This window comes from Oncorhynchus clarkii, chromosome 4, assembly GCF_045791955.1.
Source record: "Oncorhynchus clarkii lewisi isolate Uvic-CL-2024 chromosome 4, UVic_Ocla_1.0, whole genome shotgun sequence".
Taxonomy (NCBI): Eukaryota; Metazoa; Chordata; class Actinopteri; order Salmoniformes; family Salmonidae; genus Oncorhynchus; species Oncorhynchus clarkii.
Genome location: NC_092150.1, coordinates 39,418,808 through 39,428,558, shown reverse-complemented (window position 1 = coordinate 39,428,558; position 9,751 = coordinate 39,418,808). Strand labels below are relative to the sequence as shown.

The window sequence follows — 9,751 nt, the reverse complement described above, 5'->3', positions numbered from 1 at the left end:
CTTTCTGTCTCTTCTCTTCTCCCCTCTTCTCTTCTATTCCCTTCTCTTCTCGTTCTGTCTCTTCTCCCCTCTTCTCTTCTATTCCCTTCTCTTCTCTTTCTGTCTCTTCTCCCCTCTTCTCTTCTATTCCCTTCTCTTCTCTTTCTGTCTCTTCTCTTCTCCCCTCTTCTCTTCTATTCCCTTCTCTTCTCTTTTCCGCTCCTCTTCTCATCCTCTTCCTCTCCTCTCTCTTCCTCCCTTGTTCTCCTCTCCTTCTCTGTTCCTTCTCTGCGATTCCCTCTCTCCTCATGCGTGACTGATTAAAAGAGGGGACAGGAGGGAAAACAGCAGCTTTGTTTTAGCGGCTGCGGCGTTCCCGGCATTCCGAGGGATTTATAGCTCCGAGCGCCCTCAGATCCCTGTGATCAATGGCACCTCCGAAATGGACAGATGGATTGCCCCTCCTTCCCTGCTCCACACCCCAAGACTATAGTTCAACTCGCTGAAACCCCTGCAGCCACCACTTTTAATTGCAATCACACACATGTACAGAACGAGACACACACACACGCCCACACACACACGCACATGTACTCCTGTGTCCATGCACACACACACTTCTGCCATTCTGCAGAGCATCAGCATCAGTTCTCACCCCCCCTCCCCTTACCCAGATTCCAGATGAGTCTGACAGATGCCATGTCAGTCTCAGTGGGTAGAGAGAGATACGGTTAGTCCATTGAGCTGCCGAGTGACTGGTCATTTTCTCATCACAGTTGCCTCTCTGCCTGTCAGTCATTGACTAATGAAAAGTCATAGCGAGGGCATGTGAAGTTGTGGTTTCCTCCAATGGGATCCTTTGTCAGACAGATAGCACTGTGGGGACATTTGAGGTGGGTCCTCCAAGCTACCCCATGCAGAGGCCTGTCTGCACACACACACACACACACACACACACACACACACACACACACACACACACACACACACACACACACACACAGCTGCGAGAGTGTAAAAAATCTGATTAAGTGAGGAGCGGGTGGATCAGAGGTTCCTCTGGTATGGCTGAGGGCTGTAGCCTAATTAAATAACATAGAGCCTTAGCCCAAATCACAGTAAAGCCAAACAAACTTCCTAAAATAAGACTTGGAGAATAATACAGCCATGCCTGCTAGGGATTTTACTCTGCTGGCCTGATGCTCTGCTTAATGGCAGAAGTGTGTGTGTGTGTGTGTGTGTGTGTGCAGGAGTACATGTGCATGTGTGTGTGCATGATTGCAATTAAAGTAGTGGCTGCAGAGGTTTCAGTGAGTTGAACTATAAGCTTTGTTGTTTAAGTTTCCATAGGGGGGGGGGGGGGGGGAAACCTGACAAGTAAACTGTTTTCTGATCTCTATTTAATTGTGTTAGGGCTTGATCCAGCTACATGTGGAAGCAATGTTACATTCTACAGGTATATCCAAAATGTCTGCTGTTCTGTGGACATTGAGTTGTGTCTGTTCTGCCTGGAAAATAGAACCGAGGCGATTAGCCGTGTGTGTGTGTGTAGTGGACACTGGGACCTGTCTTACTTTTAAGACACGTCTTACACTGTTTTTCCTTTCTTCGATGGATTGACTACAATGAATTGAGACAATGTTCCATTGTCTCAGATGGAACATTCCAGATCTTACAGCCATCCAATCCCAACCCGTCACGGTCAGGATATTCAGTGGCTGATGTTTAAACAGGAGAGTGACTGACTGAATGAATGACTGAGTGTCTGGATGACTCAGCCTCGCTGTCCTGTCCTGTCCTGGCCCCAGTAGCCCCAGGCTGCCCCCCCCAGTTGTTGTCAGTGGGCTGGCAGACAAGGAGACTGAGTAGGCTGTAAAAGTCATTAGTGTCTGCATGGGGGGGTGCAAGAGAGTTGAAGGGGGTGTTAATGTCATGGGAGGAGGGAGAGAGTTATTTAGGGCCGAGGTCTTGGTAAAAATTAATCATAGCCCCAGTTCTTTAGAATGCCAGCTTCACGACAAATGGGATATGTAGAACCCTTTCTACACACCTGTTAATACCTTCTTCCAAACTCCCTGTTTGGCTTTCCTGTTCTTAGGGAGTGCTTCTTCAATTGACATCATATTCATTATGTAGTGCACGACTTTTGATCATGGGCTCCCAAAAAAGTCAAAAATGGGGTGCCATTTTGAGGGGGCCATTTTGGATGCAGCCAGAGTGTACAAAAGAGATGTGTTTGCGAAAACACTACCAAAACAGTTATTCTAGTGTAGATTTAAGCATCAGGTCGTAAACGGTGACGACAGGCGCTCATTAAAAAAACATTATTAACCCAGATGTTAGTGGCCGGTGTTTTAACGGGCGAGACCGAGACGGATTCAGAGAGAAACACGGTCAGATATTTTTACTCAGCGTCTAGCTACCCTTTAGCTACCCCTACTCCATTCGACAACTCGCCACAAATCTGCTGAAACTCGACACACACACACACACTTCAGTGCGACTTCCACTCCTAAATAAGCCGTGGTTGAAAGGGGCGAGTGGGTGAGACACAAAAAGCGAAGGAACGTTTCTGCAAGTGTGGAGGAATCAAATCAAATGTATTTATAAAGCCCTTCGTACATCAGCTGATGTCTCAAAGTGCTGTACAGAAACCCGGCCTAAAACCCCAAACAGCAAGCAATGCAGGTGTAGAAGCACGGTGGCTAGGAAAAACTCCCTAGAAAGGCCAAAACCTAGGAAGAAACATAGAGAGGAACCAGGCTATGTGGGGTGGCCAGTCCTCTTCTGGCTGTGCTGGGTGGAGATTATAACAAAACATGGCCAAGATGTTCAAATGTTCATAAATGACCAGCATGGTCAAATAATAATAATCACAGGCAGAACAGTTGAAACTGGAGCAGCAGCACGGTCAGGTGGACTGGGGACAGCAAGGAGTCATCATGTCATGTAGTCCTGAGGCATGGTCCTAGGGCTCAGGTCCTCCGAGAGAGAGAAAGAAAGAGAGAAAGAGAGAATTAGAGAGAGCATACTTAAATTCACACAGGACACTGGATAGGACAGGAGAAATACTCCAGATATAACAAACTGACCCTAGCCCCCCGACACATAAACTACTGCAGCATAAATACTGGATGGAGGCTGAGACAGGAGGAGTCAGGAGACACTGTGGCCCCATCCGATGACACCCCCGGACAGGGCCAAACAGGAAGGATATAACCCCACCCACTTTGCCAAAGCACAGCCCCCACACCACTAGAGGGATATCTTCAACCACCAACTTACCATCCTGAGACAAGGCCGAATATAGCCCACAAAGATCACCTCCACGGCACAACCAAAGGGCAGGCGCCAACCCAGACAGGAAGATCACATCAGTCACTCAAGTGACGCACCCCTCCTAGGGACGGTATGAAAGAGCCCTAGTAAGCCAGTGACTCAGCCCCTGCAATAGGGTTAGAGGCAGAGAATCCCAGTGGAAAGAGTGGAACTGGCCAGGCAGAGAAAGCAAGGGCGGTTCGTTGCTCCAGAGCCTTTCCGTTCACCTTCGCACTCCTGGGCCAGACTACACTCAATCATATGACCCACTGAAGAGATGAGTCTTCAGTAAAGACTTAAAGGTTGAGACCGAGTTTGCGTCTCTCACATGGGTAGGCAGACCATTCCATAAAAATGAAGCTCTATAGGAGAAAGCCCTGCCTCCAGCTGTTTGCTTAGAAATTCTAGGGACAATTAGGAGGCCTGCGTCTTGTGACCGTAGCGTACGGCAGGACCAAATCAGAGAGATAGGTAGGAGCAAGCCCATGTAATGCCTTGTAGGTTAGCAGTAAAACCTTGAAATCAGCCCTTGCCTTGACAGGAAGCCAGTGTAGGGAGGCTAGACCAATTTTTTGGGGGTTCTAGTCAGGATTCTAGCAGCCGTATTTAGCACTAACTAAAGTTTATTTAGTGCTTTATCCGGGTAGCCGGAAAGTAGAGCATTGCAGTAGTCTAACCTAGAAGTGACAAAAGCATGGATACATTTTTCTGCATAATTTTTGGACAGAAAGTTTCAGATTTTTGCAATGTTACGTAGATGGAAAAAAGCTGTCCTTGAAACAGTCTTGATATGTTCTTCAAAAGAGAGATTAGGGTCCAGAGTAACGCCGAGGTCCTTCACAGTTTTATTTGAGACGACTGTACAACCATCAAGATTAATTGTCAGATTCAACAGAAGATCTTTGTTTCTTGGGACCTAAAACAAGCATCTCTGTTTTGTCCGAGTTTAAAAGTAGAACGTTTGCAGCCATCCACTTCCTTATGTCTGAAACACATGCTTCTAGCGAGGGCAATTTTGGGGCTTCACCATGTTTCATTGAAATGTACAGCTGTGTGTCATCCGCATAGCAGTGAAAGTTAACATTATGTTTTCGAATGACATCCCCAAGAGGTAAAATATATAGTGAAAACAATAGTGGTCCTAAAACGGAACCTTGAGGAACACCGACATTTACAGTTGATTTGTCAGAGGACAAACCATTCACAGAGACAAACTGATATCTTTCCGACAGATAAGATCTAAACCAGGCCAGAACTTGTCCGTGTAGACCAATTTGGGTTTCCAATCTCTCCAAAAGAATGTGGTGATCGATGGTATCAAAAGCAGCACTAAGGTCTAGGAGCACGAGGACAGATGCAGAGCCTCGGTCTGATACCATTAAAAGGTAATTTACCACCTTCACAAGTGCAGTCTCAGTGCTATGATGGGGTCTAAAACCAGACTGAAGCATTTCGTATACATTGTTTGTCTTCAGGAAGGCAGTGAGTTGCTGCGCAACAGCCTTTTCTAAAATGTTTGAGAGGAATGGAAGATTCGATATAGGCCGATAGTTTTTTATATTTTCGACACAGGATGTCTCCTCTCCTGTCCCTCCTTTCTCTCTCTCTCTATTGCTCCCCCTTCTCTCTCTCTCTATTGCTCCCCCTTCTCTCTCTCTCTATTGCTCCCCCTTCTCTCTCTCTATCACTCCCCCTTCTCTCTCTCTCTCTCTCTCCCCCTTCTCTCTCTCTCTCTATCTCTCCCCCTTCTCTCTCTCTCTCTCTCTCTCTCTCTCTCTCTCTCTCTCTCTCTCTCCCCATTCTCTCTCTCTCTCTCCCCCTCTCTTTCTCCCTTCCATCTCTCTCTCTCTCCCATACTCCCCTCCCCCCTCTCTCTCTCTCTCACACTCATTCCCCTGCTTCCTAGACATGAAACCGCAGGCAGGTCTGCTTTATTGGGTGAATAGTGACAGTGTTTCCTTGGGCCAGGGGCAGCGGGCAGGCAGGCAGGCAGACCAGGGTTAGACAGACAGTGGGACATTCCTGCAGTCGAATTTATGAGCGACTGGCTCTGAAGAGAAGAGGTCTGGAGATGACTAATCCACACATTTAGAGAAGAGGAGAAGTAGGAGAGGAGAAACAGATTGCATAAGACCTGTTGTAGCTTAGTCCGTCTCTCTCTGATTTCTCTCTCCTCATCCACTTTTGTCTTTTCTCTCCCCCGTCTCTCTTGCCTGCTCCTGACTTTTTCTACAGCTTCCTCTGTCCTCCGCGTTTCTCTTTTTTGTTTCTCTTTTTCTTGTTACTCGTTCACACATACAGGAATGAACGCACGCACACACACACACACACACACACAGACAGACAGATCGCCCTTTGCTTTGTTTACTGCTCACTGAAGACTTAATAAAACGGAGGGGGATGATAGGGTGAATTAGGGTGGCCTCCGCTGGGACGGGGTTGCAGGTTGGTGGTGGTGGGGGGGGGGGGGTGATGATGTCGGCAGGGGAGGGAAGGAGGGAGGAACGGTGGGTGATATCGGCTGGTGTGGGGTGCAGGATGGCGGGGGAATGTCGGGGCGGAAGGCCTCTGTGGATTTTCAACAGTGGCCGTTCATTTCAAAGCCTGCTTGCAGACAGACGGGTCGAACTTCAAAACTACACAGCATATATTCCAGATGTGGAGAATTGGCCCTTCATCTGTCTGCCTGCATCCCAAACGGCACCTCATTCCCTGTGTAGTGAGTCTGTAGTAGTGCACTGTATATGGACATTGCTGCCATTTGGGACTCGCTCTCTCCATAGACAGACCCTATTAACGGCAGTTAGGAGATGACAGTAGCTCTCTACTCAGGCATAGCCAGGGGACCTGCTGGCTTGCATTAAAGGATAGTTAATCATGGCATTTAAAGGGGCTGTGTCGTTCACTCCTCTCTCTTCCAAGGACCAGAGACCCAGGGAGGGTGGCAAGAGTGACCCAGCTAACATCCATCAAATCCCCCCATGGACGTCTAACCAGCATGGCCTGGGATTGGTTGATCCAGTTGAAACTATCCAAAAGAAATTACTGCAATCTGAAGCAATGCAGGGTGACATGCACTTTGCAAACCGGTGCTGGGCAAAAAAAAACTATACTTTAGCCTAAATAAACAAAATGAAAGGTCCACGCATGGTATGATCAGAAGGAAGGAATGGTGTTTGTGGGCTGGGAAGGACAAGGTGATTAACATTTGTAACTGAACTCGTGTGTGTATTTGTGCTTTCATAGATCTGGCAAACATTTAGATTGACACTGTTTTAGAAGGCACCTTTAGTTACTGTAGCTACAGCCAGTGTAGAGTTCCAGTAGCACAACAGTCCACGCCACACTGCTCCTCTTCTCCTTTAAAGACTGGGGGATTGTGTATTACTGTGTGTGTGTGTGTGTGTGTGTGTGTGTGTGTGTGTGTGTGTGTGTGTGTGTGTGTGTGTGTGTGTGTGTGTGTGTGTGTGTGTGTGTGTGTGTGTGTGTGTGTGTGTGTGTGTAGGCAGAAGGATTGTGTATTACTGTGTGTGTGTGTGCGTGTGTGTGAAGGCAGAAGGATTGTGTATTACTGTGCGTGTGTGTGTGTGCGTGCGTGTGAAGGCAGAAGGATTGTGTATTACTGTGTGTGTGTGTGTGTGTGTGCGTGCGTGCGTGCGTGCGTGCGTGCGTGCGTGCGTGCGAAGGCAGAAGGATTGTGTATTACTGTGTGTGTGTGTGTGTGTGTGCGTGCGTGCGTGCGAAGGCAGAAGGATTGTGTATATTAGACCCACCAGGTGATAGGTTTATTACTTTGAGAGGAACCCAGTCAGGTTGTGTAATGTGTGTATATTAAAGACCTCATATACAGTATATCCCTTCCCTATCCCTATGAGAGAAAGCTGATAGATAGATGGCGAGAGCTTTCTTTGGAAAGAAACACAGTACTGCATTGTTAATGTTGTTGATAATCACCCGGGCGCAGAGCGGAGAAGAGCGAAGGGGAGGGAAGATAGATGAGAAGAGAAACACCTTCCAGATGTCCTCCTCCACTTCCCCTCCTCTTCTTCTTCCCCCTCTTCCTCTCCTCCGCGCTTGTTGTTTCATTGAAGCGCAGAACCTCCTGACTCCTGGACGTTTCGATTGAGGTGAGGGTTTGATCTTATTGGGGCCTTGACAGCCCTCACCCCTGGGGGGGTTAGTGGGGGAGGTAAGGGAGTTCGGGAGAGGACGGGTGAAGCCGTGTCCCGCATGTGTCCCCAATTACCCAGCTGGAAATGAAAGGGTGAAGCAGATTTAATGTGAGGGTGCTTCTCTCAACGGGAATAAAACAATCCTCTTCACACCTCCTCCTCAATCTCTCCTAGTCTCCCCCTTTTGCCATGTGCTGAGCAGACACATCTTCAGCCCAGGCTTTAGGAAGCCATTTTCCCTCTTCTTCCAACACCCAATCCCACTCTCCTCCCGAGCCTTTTCTGGACACCATTCTGCTACTGTTTAACGGCACGTTGTTATTAACGACTGGAGTCGTCGCCACATACTCAAGACCTAGCATATTGATGACCGGGGGGAAGCAATGGGAACAATATGGTGAGGTGCGGAGCGAAGACTCCAGGTGCCAGTAACTCTGTGCACACCCGGCGTTGGCCAACTCCTGCTCGACTAGATCCCAAAACACTCTCACCCTCTCGTGTCTCCCTGAAACAGTCTCGGCTCACCTCATGCTCAACTAGATCCCAAAACACTTTCACCATCTTGTGTCTCCCTGAAACAGTCTCGGCTCACCTCATGCTCAACTAGATCCCAAAACACTCTCACCCTCTCGTGTCTCCCTGAAACAGTCTCGGCTCACCTCATGCTCAACTAGATCCCAAAACACTCTCACCCTCTCGTGTCTCCCTGAAACAGTCTCGGCTCACCTCATGCTCAACTAGATCCCAAAACACTTTCACCATCTTGTGTCTCCCTGAAACAGTCTCGGCTCACCTCATGCTCAACTAGATCCCAAAACACTCTCACCCTCTCGTGTCTCCCTGAAACAGTCTCGGCTCACCTCATGCTCAACTAGATCCCAAAACACTCTCACCCTCTCGTGTCTCCCTGAAACAGTCTCGGCTCACCTCATACTAACTAGATCCCAAAACACTTTCACCCTCTCGTGTCTCCCTGAAACAGTCTCGGCTCACCTCATACTAACTAGATCCCAAAACATTCTCACCCTCTCGTGTCTCCCTGAAACAGTCTCGGCTCACCTCATACTAACTAGATCCCAAAACACTCTCACCCTCTCGTGTCTCCCTGAAACAGTCTTGGCTCACCTCATACTAACTAGATCCCAAAACACTCTCACCCTCTCGTGTCTCCCTGAAATAGTCTCGGCTCACCTCATACTAACTAGATCCCAAAACACTCGGCTCACCTCATATACTAACTAGATCCCAAAACACTCTCACCCTCTCGTGTCTCCCTGAAACAGTCTCGGCTCACCTCATACTAACTAGATCCCAAAACACTCTCACCCTCTCGTGTCTCCCTGAAATAGTCTCGGCTCACCTCATACTAACTAGATCCCAAAACACTCTCACCCTCTCGTGTCTCCCTGAAACAGTCTCGGCTTACCTCATACTAACGTCAGCTCTGCCGCTCCATATCCTAGGGGAAAACCCTTACTGAACGAAAGAGGCTCAAAACACTCCATAACTCTTCCATGTCCAATCCAGACGGGCCCGCAATTTAGTAGCTGAATACGGCCATTGTTACGTCCTGCCAGGAATCATGTTGAGCAGACACTCTCTCTGCTGTACAATAGTGACGTGTGCTGTATGAGTCAGTCCGGCGCAGTAGTCAACGCACGCTGTGTTGAGCCTGCCTCTCTGTGTGTGTGTGTGTGTGTGTGTGTGTGTGTGTGTGTAGTCAGCTCATGCTGTGCGGATCCTGTGGCTTACTGTAGCAGACGGGTAACACTCAGCAGAACCATGCATATCCTAGCAGACTAATGTTATTCTTTCATACGGCCGATCGATCACAGTCAGCTTAATGTTCCTTCCCCACCAGCAGCCGGAGTCGTAGTAGCAGTGGCGGATTTAGGTACGGGCGACCCGGGCAGCCAGCCAGGGCAGCATCTTGGGGGGGTGGGGTTGTCGGCACAGGGCGCCCGCACAAGAAAATTTGTGAATTGTGACATTTGCGCAACCGATCTTCTATCGCTCATTTGCACATCACGTCAATGATATCATGCCACCGTGTGGAACTGTGGGTCAATTAACTTTGTCGGAGTGGGCGCCCTGATTCTAGTTTGTGAGCTAGGCAGGCTACTGCCTGGGAAGGTCTCCCATTCAGAAGTGTGTGATGGGGCGGGGGTAGGTTGACCTCAGGTCTCCCCACTGGAAGCCCGAGGTAGGGGGGAGCGGGGGAATCTTTAAAATAGCGCACCTCTAACTTTGTACAGTACTAATGCAATTAGTAAAATCAGTCA

The 9,751-nt window shown here is 48.6% G+C and overlaps 1 protein-coding gene across 1 annotated transcript in view; it reads left to right on the top strand.

The window, feature by feature from the left end:
- Positions 1–9,751, top strand: part of LOC139407691 (inactive tyrosine-protein kinase transmembrane receptor ROR1-like) — a 188,848-nt gene that overhangs the window by 103,487 nt on the left and 75,610 nt on the right. The gene's annotated exons all lie outside the window — the stretch shown is intronic.